This window comes from Hylobates moloch, unplaced genomic scaffold (genome assembly GCF_009828535.3).
Source record: "Hylobates moloch isolate HMO894 unplaced genomic scaffold, HMol_V3 SCAFFOLD_9, whole genome shotgun sequence".
Lineage (NCBI taxonomy): Eukaryota > Metazoa > Chordata > Mammalia > Primates > Hylobatidae > Hylobates > Hylobates moloch.
In genome coordinates this window covers 115,928,511-115,941,433 of record NW_026652284.1, presented here as the reverse complement: position 1 = coordinate 115,941,433, position 12,923 = coordinate 115,928,511, and the positions used below count along the sequence as shown (strand labels likewise).

Sequence of the window (12,923 nt, the reverse complement as noted above, 5' to 3'; positions counted from 1 at the left end):
TGCCTTTGTTATTGTCTTCTCAAAGCCTATGAAAGTGATTTTAAAAGAAACCAAAGATTTTCCGCTTTTTGTCTCCCCTTCATCAGCTCCAGTGTGGTTGCTCATTAACACACCATCAGACAGTGCTTTAATGAAAAGTAATTGAACACTGAAGGCTGATTTCAGTAGAAGGAATTTGGTGGACCTTACAGCAAGAAAAAGCACAGAAACTCATTTCCATGGTAAATCGTCCAGTTTTTTGCCTGAGATGTGGGGCACTCATGCCAGGTAACAAGCCTAGTTGGGATTAAATGCACAGACTACCCAGTAGGCACAGAGTTGGAAGGAAGGAGAAGAGGGTGACTGTTTGGATGGGAGAATGGCCTGAGCAGGTAAACCCGGTAGAGAAACAAGCAATTTAAATAACATCCCAATGGAGTGTTCTTTTATTTAAAATTTCCATAATTTTATCCAGTTAGGAAATATATTACCATTTTCCTATATCTACCCTTTCCTTAATAAAAACAGACTTTTTAATATTGATTGGTACATTAATATAAATCATACCATACTCTGGTAAAACATTTATGGCCCTAATATTAACTATTCAGTTTTCCTAATAAAATTTCTCATAACTTCATATACTATAGAAGGAAAGTATATCATTTTCAGTTATGAAGCTAATCTTTAGCATCTATAATATTCTTAATCAATTTTAAAGATAATATCTTGTAACATTTCTATTCAGTATGTAACACTTTGGTGTTTATGCCTCTAAAAATAAAGATTTTTTTTAATGGAAGGCTTTAAACATTCCAAATGGCAGTGGAGTTAAGGACATTTATTTTTTATATTATCAAAATAACACAATATTAAATTCCTAAAATGTGTATGCATAAAAGAAAGTTTTGCCAAAATAAGTGCATTCTGCCTTCTAGTCTACATATATATAGATACAAATTCATAATCAACAGATACAGAATTGCCCCGTAAGGCTGCCTTTATAAGAATCACAGATAATTAAAGATTATAGACAAAAACTATCTTTTTTAATAAAGTAAGAGGCAGAGAGGTTTTCTTTCTTTTTTTTTTTCTTTCTTCTTAAAAAATTGTATGGAATTGGGCTTGGTATTAGGAGTAAAAAGACAGAGGGGGCCAGGCTGGGTGAGGGGGAACAGGAAACAAGGTCTTTGCAGCCTGGCACTCTGCACTGAGCAAGGCCTCCTAGAGTGCATTCACTCCTTCATCTCCACCACAGAACCTGCCTTGGGTGGCTGCTGTGCTGCAGGCCCTGTTGTGGGCAGTGGGAATGTAACAGTAACCAAGACAGAAGTGTCGCCCAGACACCATGCGGCTCACCTTCTAAGTAGATTCACACGTTCTACAGTAGGTTAAATATACATATATATCTTTTCTTTCCAGGAAATTACAAAGAAGGAAAGTATAACTTTCCTGTAAGTGTTCACTTTTTGTTATAATTTCAAATTACTAACTCTCAAGTTAGTTTGTATCTTAAGACAATCCAAACTTAGAAAAACTCCTGGTGAATTTGATGTTGCTACTTAATTTAAAACCTCTTATCTGGTCCTTACCTAAAGTTTTTCCTTAATGATAATTCTATAATTATCTTGCCAATTTGCCCAGTAATTTTATAACAGTCAATTTAACACCAGTTTTTCTATGTATTTTGAATCCTGAAATGTGCATTTCTCTATCTCAATGCCTAGAGTTAATGATTCTAAATCTTCATTTCAGTGCACATCAGAATTACATACAGGTTTGGTATTTCTTAAGTACTGCATTATATTTCAAAAGATGAAATAATTTATGAATTTCAGAAAACTTCTTCCTAAAATATTCTGCTATTTTTTTTAAATGAAACCAACTATGAATAAAAACGGTTGAGGCATTATTGCTTTTTTTTAAACTCCAGGGCTCCTAATGGTGATTGGTTTAGTTTTCCAAACAGTAAAACTCAATTGTCTCATAAAATTTAGAAGACACCATTGTTTAAACAAACGAATAAAAACACAAAATTAAAAAAATGTGAAGTTAAAAAAATCTAAGCCCAGATTTTAACATGGTCCTTCAATATAAACTGATAATGAAAGGCTGCTTTGTAGACAAATCTGACTATAAAATGTAGGCACCAGTTACAGGCGGAGGCAAGAGCAGAGCACAGGAAAATGATCATTCAAAAGCTCGTCAGCAAATGTGCTGGAAAAGAGAATTCCTACAAATTCAGATGACCAGTCAGTCTTCTTTAACCTCTTAAATTATTTTAAGAAACAGGTTTCCATTGATTGTTTCAGAGAGCACATGTTTATTACTTCCACTAGTTCTTCAGAATCTTTATATTTGGACTTGACAGCTACGTGTATTTGTTTACTTGTCATTTTAATTCCTTTCTCCATGTTTATTCTCTTAGCTCAGAGTTTCTTTTGGGCTTCTTTATAAACACTCTTAACTCCCTGGCAGCCTTTTATAATGCCTTGTTCTCTGATGTTTCTTGTCATTTTAGTCCCATCACTTTTTCTCTTCCAGAAATGTCTTACATTTAGTAATTTAATAATTTCCAGTACGTTTATAGATTTTAAAACATTTTTTTCACTCATTTACTGGAATTTAGGGGAAAGGAGGGTACATGAATAAGCATCTCTGAAAGTGAGGTTCTTGATTAGTTATTTTTTGAAAAAGCTCTATATTGAAAACCAGTGAGCTACCCTATTTTTTAGAATAAATTCAATTTTAGCAGCCAATCACGCTTATAGTTTTTAATGGTATAATGGTGTTATGGTTTTAGGCTTTGAAAATTTTAAAGAAAATATATAATATCCAGAATGGAGACAGCATAAGGAATTAAAGTATTTTAATATTCTTTAAATTAAAGTTGGGTGAGGGAAGACGGGAAGCAGCTTTTGTTTGGGGCTCTGTGTGTGGCAAGTAAGGCAGTAACCACGTTACACAGGGCATGCTTTGACTCCTGAGGGGAAATCTGTAATATTGGCAGTGCTGCCCCCATCTGACTAAAGTGTAGAGAAGGAGCTTTCCTGTGCCCCTTAAGTAGTAGTGGTAATGACGTTTGAATTTAGGTCTGATTCTAAAGCTTTCTTTTCTATGTGCTACCCTTCAGGGGCAAAAAAAGAAATTTTTTAATTCCAGCAGGCAATAGGCATGCAAATTAAACTGTTAAACATGTATTCGGTCCAAGGCTAAATTCATATTACTTTGCTCTTAGTCTTTTGGGTAATGAGAAGGCCACATGGAACATATAATCTGTGGTGTTGGGGTGGTGGTAAATGTAATCCTGACATAGAAGCAGTTACGGATTTCTTCGATTTTTAAAAACCTGATCTCCACTTATTATTTCAGTGAATATTTATTGAGCACACACTGAATTTCAACACCATGCTTGGACCCAACAATACAAAGGGCAAAAGGCACATTCCCTCTCTACTATGAGCCCAAGCTAGTCTGGAGATTAACACACTTAGTAATTGCATTGCCATATGGTCCTAGTAACAGCAAAGTATAGCAAGGGGTGCCAGATGCTCAGAAAAGATGTATAGTACCCAAACTGGAGTTATTCCATACTTTTGGAAATAGTACATTTCAATAATTAAACATAGGGGAAATATACTAATGAAAATGTCTGATGCAATCTCTCTTCTGGGGCCTTCAGGAAGTGCTTACACAAGTGTGAATTGACGTGTTTTCCACATCTGAGAACGTCTTTATTCTCTGTATCTAGGATGAAGTTTTACTGAGTTGCACCCAGAGTTTTCTGACCCAAACCATTGTTAACAGTGCTATTAATGATCGTAAGGGAATAGCTTAGAAGCTCTTTGGCACAGCAGTTAACACAGTTCCTCATCATCCTGACAAGTGGTCAACTCCAACTCCATTCAGCTGCTATAGATGTGTCCAAGGGCGTTAATATGCAGGCAGTTAATTCAGAGGTGTTGAGGAGTAATTATGCAGTCAATGAAGTCTGCCACCACTTGGGGTCCATTAAAGGATCTGTGCTGTTTTATTTAGCAGAAGCAAATGTGACTGTTTCTTCTACTAACTGTTTATTGCTCTACCAGCCAAAGCACTGGCTTTGTAATACACACGTCTGGATTAAGTACAATTGATGATGTACTACTAGGTTTGAATATTCAAACAGAACTTTTTGTTTTTATAACTATCTCTGCTCACTGCAATGTCTGCTTCCTGGGCTCAAGCGATCCTCCCACCTCAGCCTCCTGAGTAGCTGTGACTATAGGCATGTGCCACCACTCTCAGCTGATTTTTAATTTTTAATTTTTTTTTGTAAAGATAAAGTCTCACTATATAGCCCATGCTGGTCACAAACTCATGGGCCCAAGTGATCTTCCCACCTTGGCCTCCGCAACTGCTGGGATTACAGGTCTGAGTCATGGTGCCCAGCCAAAATAAAACTTTTAATAATGAAGGTTTCATTGTTAATTCCTCTCTATCTCGGCATTTCTTTCATTAACTGATTTATTTCATCCTTTACTGTTTCTAGTTTTACATTCTTGGGAGGCTTGAATGTACTGTGTTTGAGTGAATTATGAAGATATTATTATAATACTTTGGCTTTGGCTTATTATAACATTTCAACATTAAAAAATCAAGTAAGTTCCTCCTCTAATGTGAAGAACTTCGACTTTAATGTTACATTTATATTCAGAGAGAATGCCTGCTAATAAGAAACTTAGTATATTCAGCAAACATTGGGAGTATTATTTTTCAAATATAAAACTACAGAGGAAACCGAGGACAGCAACAACTCAGTTGAGGGAGTTAGGTATTAATCCTGACTCCACTCACAACTAACTGCCTAACACTTGAAGAAGATGTATAACTATATTTATAGTCTACTTTCATCATGTATAAAATAAAGATAATAATATTTAGCTTATACATGGCTGTTGTGAGTCATTAAAGAGCCACACATATGAAATTTCTGGCACATGTGTTTTCTCAAAACACACAAAGTTCTACTTCTGGTATAACAACATAAGCTCCAACCAAATCAAACCTTGGGCAAAAAACTAAACTTTGGATAAAATACAAAAAGCAATTACTTGAAGTTACTGGGTAATGACTAGGTAGATTCCAAAGGGTTATGACGCTTGAAGAAAGGTAACTGAATGGGGTGACTTCTTATGGTGTTTCCAATGAGGACAGGCTGCAGGGGGCATGCTGAGCAGCTAAGACTCCCAATGGAAGGCTGAGTCTTTGCGCTTGCAGAATCACAGGCCAAAGTTTCCAGCAACCACAGCTGCTGGAAAGTGAGGAAGGAACTGTAGAAGGAACAGAGCCAGAGATAGGGAGCCACAGATTCTGTGTATGAACTCTCACCAACTCTCCAGTGACAACTGAACCACAAATGCACAGGGCAGACTGCAAGTATCCCTGAAAAGGATGAAGAAGCTCATCTGAGATTTTAGCTTCTTACCAAGAGATACAGTCTGCAGTTGGAGTTCAATCAAGCTATCTGCTTAAACAGTCTAAAAAAATAAAATAAAAGCAACACTGTTTGGAGGAATATAGCAAATTCCAGAGTTTTCAAAGCACAATATTTACTCCAACATAACCAGATTAATTAGCAGACAAGGAATTAAACAAAACTCTCAAAAATTTATAATGTGTAAAAGTATAACCAGAGATCTCAGTTTCAAAAATCACCCACTTCTTCTTCCTTCCCTCCCCTCTCACCTCTTCATTCTTTCCCTCTAAAGAAACTCCCCTCCGACAATGCATGCTTATCAAATTTCTTGCTTAAGAAATTCCAGAGGCTAATCTTAAACCAGGCAAGAAGCTCCTGCGGAATCCTTCCACTTAGCGGGAATCACGAACAATTAGTCTGCCGCCACTGGCCTGAAGTCAAGGTGACACCAGCCAGGCCTCCCGGTAGGCGATTACCCACGACAGCCACTGGAACAAGACTTGCAGCCCCTGCACTCTGCAGCACTCCCACGTGTCTCCCACACCAAGTTTCCCTTTAAAAAGCCTAGGGTAAATTTTAACATTTAGAACGCTAGTTCGTCATCTTCTCAATTTCTTGGCTCTCTAATTAAACCTGCTTTTCTTCCCATCTACCCTCACCTCCTGTGTTTGCCTCTTGTGTTTGGCTTTTGAGCAGTGAGCAGCCAGCAGCCAAACCTGGGTGTGATTACAAAAGAAAATATCCTGGTAATGAACAAAAAGATAGAAAATCTCAGCAGACAAATAAAAAACTATTAAAAATCAAATGAAAATTTTCTATCTGAAAATATAAAGGACCTGAAATGAAAATATCATTGGATTGGCTTCAAAATACAAAGGAAGGAGGCGGTGAACTTTGAGGCTAGGTTAAGATATAGACCGGTCTGGAAAACAGACAAAAAATAACGAAAAATGAGCAGAGACTCAGCCTGTAGGACAATATCATAAAGACACTTTCCTCAAATTTCTCAGTTCACAATGTCCTTAGTGTTTCAGTAATTTTTTCATGATATTTACCCCAGGCCAAACCAATAAGGGACAAATTTGGTAATTAAATTGTGAGTACCAAACAACTTACATATTTATTTCTCAACAACATTGCAGCTGTTTGAAAAATAATACATATTATTTTATAATATGTATAACTGAAAGGAAATATTTTATTTCATTATTAAATAGCAGCAATTATTAAGCATATTGGGTGCTATGTAACTTCTCAAACCATGGGATCAGATGGGACACTGTCACTCTCATTTCCTGATCCACAATTATTTTCAGATAATGTTTATTGTTTATCACAGCAGCTGGTAAAATACCAGTGTCACAGAAGATGTGACATCATAAAAATCAGTAACATACGATCTAACACTGAAAAGAAACTATAAAGGATTATCTTAAACTGACAGTTCCCATAGTGTGGAAACAGGGAAAGGGGCAAGTAAAATATCTGAAGAAACAGTAGCTGAAAATTTCCCCAATTCGATGAAAACTGATAAACAACCCTGGGTGACTGGGTTAGCCTAATGTTCTCTCTTAAAACAAACCACTACGTTAAGCACCAGTATCTGTGAACACGCACTTATTACTTAGAAAGAGGGCATAATCTCCTTTGTTCATGTTTCTTCTTGCTGCTTCTGGTATCGAATGTGGGGAGGTAGGACTGCTCCTATGTGGAAGAAAGGGCCAGAAGAGCCACAGCAAAGGCCAATGAAAAAGCAGCACAGAAGCCACCGAGTGTTAGGAGAGGAACAGAAGGCAGCATCCTGGAGGGCTCACAACTGTTGCGTCAGACAAAACCGGTACCTTGACATACCCAGTCCTGTGGCAAATAAGATCAGCATTAGCGAAAGAATATTTCCAGTGGTCAACACTTGATCAGAAAGAGGCTCAAGAATGTGCTATAGCACTTTATTCACATTATTGTTTACTGAGCAATTACCATATGCAAGGTACTAGGGACACATGGGTCTTTATGGATTTGCATTACCCATAAGGAATAACCAATGACAAAGTGAATAAATAAGGTAAATCGGCTTGACCAATGATACTACGCCACCAGGACAGGGTGTTCTGAGCCAGCTTCTGGCTGAGAGGAAGGCCCCTTCACACTGGGTGCTCGGCAAGGCCTTCTCTGACCAGGTGCCCGTGTATGCTGAGGACGCGATGCTGAGAGGGAGGCGGCCAGACACCTGGAGACAAAGCCTCCAAGGAGAGGGAGAGTAAATGTAAAGTATCTGGGAAAGAAATGAGCTTGGGCTATTCAAGGAGCAACAGAAAGGAGACCAGCAAGGCTGGAGTTAAGACAATGGAAAAGTGGAGTAAGATAGAGTCAGAAAGGGGAGGAGAGTGCCAAGTGCTGGATCATGTAAGTGCATATGAAGAAGTATGGATTCTCTTCTAACTGGAAAGGAGCCACTGAAGGATTTTAAGTATGGAAAATATAAGATCACATTTAATTTGAAAAAGTCATTGTGACTGACAATGGAAGAGTGTGGATTAGACTGGGAAGGATGGCAGAGATGATTAAAGAAAAAATGACTTGAGGTTTATTTTAAAGGCAAAATAAAAATGACTTACTAAGGAACTGAATATGGCAAACAGGAATGCCATTGAAGATATTATCACATTATATGAAGGCCAATTCATGGCTATTCACTGGAGATTTTTCTCAAAAGTCTTAAGTAGAAATTCTTAGGCTCCAACAAGTATATTTTTCTTCTTATGTATTGTGACTGGTTTTGGACATTTAGACACTGAATTCTGTAGCCATATTTCCCTCATCTTTAGCCACAAGGCAACTCAAAGTATAATTTCAAGACCAATTCTGCCAACACTACGGAATGTTGTAATATGTACGTTTTTGTATACTGACCTCACCCTTGAGTTTTTGCAATTTTCTATCCTAATTTGCTCATCAATTTAGTTTTACCTTAGTTTTACTCTGTGGACTATATTAGTTTGGCATTAGTTACCACCTATCATTAGTTACCGCATGTGATTTCACGAAAAAAAAAAAAAAAAGGGAGTAAATAAATACAGTCGCTTAGCTATGAGGACAGCTTCTAAGGAACAGCTCCTTAGGTGATTTCGTCATTGTACAAACATCACAGAGTGTACTTACACAAACCTAGGTGGCATAACCTACCACACGCCTAGGCTATATGATACGGCCTACTTCTCCTTGGCTACAGACTTGTTCAGCATGTTATTGTACTGAATACTGTATGTGACTATAACACAATGATAGGTGTTTGTGTATCTACACATATGTAAACACAGAAAAGGTACAGTGGAGACACAATAAAAGATGCAGACATGACAATATAAAAAATGGAGAATGGTACACCTAGATAGGGCACTTACCATGAGTGGAACTTGCAAGACTGGAATCTGTTCTGGGTGAGTGAGTGAGTGAGTGAGTGACAAGTGAATGTGAAGGCCTAGGACACTACTGTAGACTTTATAATAAACTTGGACTACACTAAATTTATTTTGAAAATATTTTCCTTTCTTCAATAAATTACCCTTAGCTTATGTAATTTCTTAAAATTTGTCAACTTTTAACTTTTTTTTAACTTTTTGACTCTTTTCTAGCAACACTTGGCTTAAAACACAAACACTGGGAATCTGTACAAAAATATTTTCTTCATATCTTTATTCTATCAGTATTCTTTGGTTAACCTTTTTAAATTATTTTTTAAGCTGTTTTCGTATGCAATTAAGATACAAACGCATATTAGCCTATAGCCTAGGACTACACAGGGTCAAGATCATCAAGATCATCATCGTCACTAGGCAATGGGGACTTTTCAGTTCTATTATAATCTTATGGGACCACTGTTATATATTCAGTCCGTCCTTGACCAAAAATGTCATTTTGCAGTGCATGACTATTTTAGTCTTTTCATCTTATATTAAAAGTGCGATCATGCGCCATAATGAAAACACAATAAAAGTGCTAGAATGAAAATTATCTGGGAGAACTACAGTAAGGGAATGGGGAAAAAAAAAAAAAAAACTTATTACTTATTCTGGATCAAAACACAAGGGAAGGACCAAACAGAGAGGAGAGGTTTGGATTATGAAAGCAGACTGCCTGGATTCCACCTGGCTCTACCAACCACTAGCTGCATGGCTTTGGGCAAAGAATTTATCCCCCTGTCTCACTGTCCTCATTTAAAAAATGGTGATGTTAACAAAACAGTGCCCGCCTCATTGGATTATGATGAGGCATAACTTAGTTAATATCTGTAAAGTCCTTAGAAAAGTACTCAATCAATAGTAGCTGCAATATAAGTGTTTGTTAAAATGAGTTTCAATTCAGACTTGAAGGTAATAACGATTTTGAAAAGGCGAGACAGAAGAAACAAGTGAGCAAAGATATAGAAGAATACAAGCACCAACTTTATGAAACAAAGCTTCTACCCTAGAATTGGTTAAATGCACAGGAAATATGGCAAAATAATCAGAAAGACCAAACTACAAACAATTTGAGAAAACACATACTGAGAAGGCTTTGAATTCCTGCCTTATAAATATAAACATTGTACTGTAGAAACAAGGTGTTTAAAGGATTTGGGACCAAGGAAGACCATAATCATATGGAGGAAAGAAAGTGGGCTGTGTGTTCAACGCCCTGCTGGTGCCTAGCATATGAGCTGCTTATGATTTCAAGTACACAGGTGGTGACCATAAGTACGCAAATAAAGGCATTTAACTCTGGCACTGAACCAACCATTACTCCACCACAAACAGAAACCAGGGTCTAAAATTTGAACTTAAAAATAATGCTATCACAGAATATTAACCATCAAGACATTAAAACAGCTTTAAATGACAAGCAATGCATATGCTGTAATCACGAGGGATGGGTTTTCATCTGTGCAGATGGAGGTATCTGTCCAGGTACTGTATTCAAAATAAACAAAAAAACTACTTCTGTCTTCCTCGTCTGTTCATAACATTTTCAACAACTTAATTTAGAAACTGACAACTGCATTATAAATTATATTCAGTAAAAATGGCAGATCTAGTGTAAGAAACACAGTATCCCCTAAACAACAGCAGTGGGTGTGCTCGATTCTCCACACTCTATTCTGGAGGGGATATTCATTCTGTGCTGGTATTCTGCGAAAAGGTATACGTAAGAGTAATTTAATCTTAAGTGAAATATCACTGGGTTAATTTTATTACATACACACACATATAAAGATATGTATATATATATAAAATAAATGTTGCAACATGCACTTTTCTGTGTACTACTCTTACTTGTATAAAGTTATATACAGCAGCCACAGGAAACTAATATACCAGGTAAATAATTTCTTATTATGAATACTACATATAGAGTTCATTGTAAGATATATATATATATATATATATCACTAAAAATAAAGTGTGTATATATATATATATATATATATATATATATATATATACACACACAGAGGTATCTTTTTATCTATATTTCACTAAGAAGATTAGAATGCTGACATATAAATGTCATGTGTGGGAAACTTATGTTTCTCTTGTTAGCTTATTTTTATTTTTGTAGAGATGGGGTCTGGCTATGTTGCCCAGGCTGGTCTCAAACTCCTGTCCTCAAGCAATCCTCTTGCCTTGGCTTCCCAAAGCACTGGGATTACAGGCATGAGCCACTGTGCCTGGCCTGTTTCTCTTTTTACTTACCTATATGTATTTTCTGTTCACTTTTTGGGTGAGATTTGAGGACAGATGTTTGAGTCTCTATTATTTCAAAGGGGTAGGAGATAATTTCTTGATTGGGAGGTTTGCTATCTGCAATGGCATCAATAATGCACCTGACCACTTATGAATGGACATGCACTATTTACTTGCATTTACAAATAAACAAACAAACATAAACTGGTAATGTACGGATAAGTTTGGAGACTTTCAGAAGACTTTTTAAAATATATTTTGTTGGCTGGGCATGGTGGCTCACGCCTATAATCCCAGCACTTTGGGAGGCCAAGGCAGGCAGATCACGAAGTCAGGAGTTAGAGACCAGCCTGGCCAACATGGTGAAACCCCGCCTCTATTAAAAACATACACAAAAAAATTAACCTGGTGTGGTGGCAGGCACCTGTAATCTCAGCTACTTGGGAGGCTGAGGCAGGAGAATTATTTGAACCCGGGAGGTGGAGGTTGCAGTAAGCCAAGATCGTGCTACTGCACTCCAGCCTGGGTGACAGGGCAACACTCCATCTCAAAAAATAAATAAATAAACAAAATAAAATAAAATATATTTTGTTGTATTTGGCTTGTAAATGTACAAGCTCCTATCGCAACAAAGATAAAACTAACTAGACTAGTAGGCCACTCAAAATTATGCTGTCCTAATCCCAGGAACCTTATCTAGAAAAAGAAATTTCTAGATAAGGTTACCTTATCTAAATAAGGTAACCTTATCTAGTTACATTACCTTATCTAGAAAAAGAAATTTTACAGATGTGATTTAGATCTTGAGATGGAAAGATCACTCTGGATTATCGTGGTGTACCCTAAATATAATCACGTCTCCTTGTAAAAGGGAGGCAGAAGATAATAGATATAAGAGGAGAAGGCAGTGTGAGGATGGAGAGGTTAAAGTGACATGCCTATAAATCAAGGAATGTTGTAGCCATCAGAAACTGGAAGAGACAAGGAAAGGAATCTCCCCTAAGCCTCCACAGGGAGAATGACCTTGCCAACACCTTGACTTTGGCCTAGTAATAGTGATTTTGGCATCTGGCCTCCATAATGATCAGAGAATACATTTCTATCATTTTCAGCCAAAAAAAAATCTGTGGTAATTTGTCACAGCAGCCACATGAAAATAATGAAGCAGGTAAGTAAGTTCTTAAGATTTCAAGTAAATGTAACGGTAGAAAAAATAGAAATGAAAGAGATTTACCATTTACTGAGTACCTACATAAATTATCTCATAAAATCATCAATAGCAACCCTATTACTATTAGCTCTTTTTATTACTAGAGAAAATCCATAGGTATCATACTCATATCTATGTTTCTTGCATAACTGCTCTGACATTGCTCTAATCAGCAATGCATAATTGAGGAAGTGACTTTTTATTCTCCCAAATAAACTTAGAGATATACAAGAATGCTAGTTTAAATTATTTCATGCAAAATTCTATCTAAAATACAAATTTATCCATAGTCATTAGTTTAATTGAAAAATTTGCATTACTTCCACTGACTTCAAAGATTGAAAAATTAAAAATAATTCTCAAATAAATTTGAGATAGTCATATCAGATTTATGATTTCTTTAAAACATTTTTCCCAGTAACATTAATCACCAATCCAAGGACAGAAATAAAAAATGTGTGTGTCTAGACGAGCTCAGGAATTTACAGATACCACAGAGCATTTACAGTGAATAAAATGACAACAAGCATGTGGACAGTGACTTGGTGTCTGACAC

The 12,923-nt window shown here is 36.6% G+C and overlaps 1 protein-coding gene across 6 annotated transcripts in view; it reads right to left on the bottom strand.

Moving 5' to 3' along the window:
• Positions 1-12,923, bottom strand: part of KHDRBS3 (KH RNA binding domain containing, signal transduction associated 3) — a 197,800-nt gene that overhangs the window by 84,033 nt on the left and 100,844 nt on the right. The gene's annotated exons all lie outside the window — the stretch shown is intronic.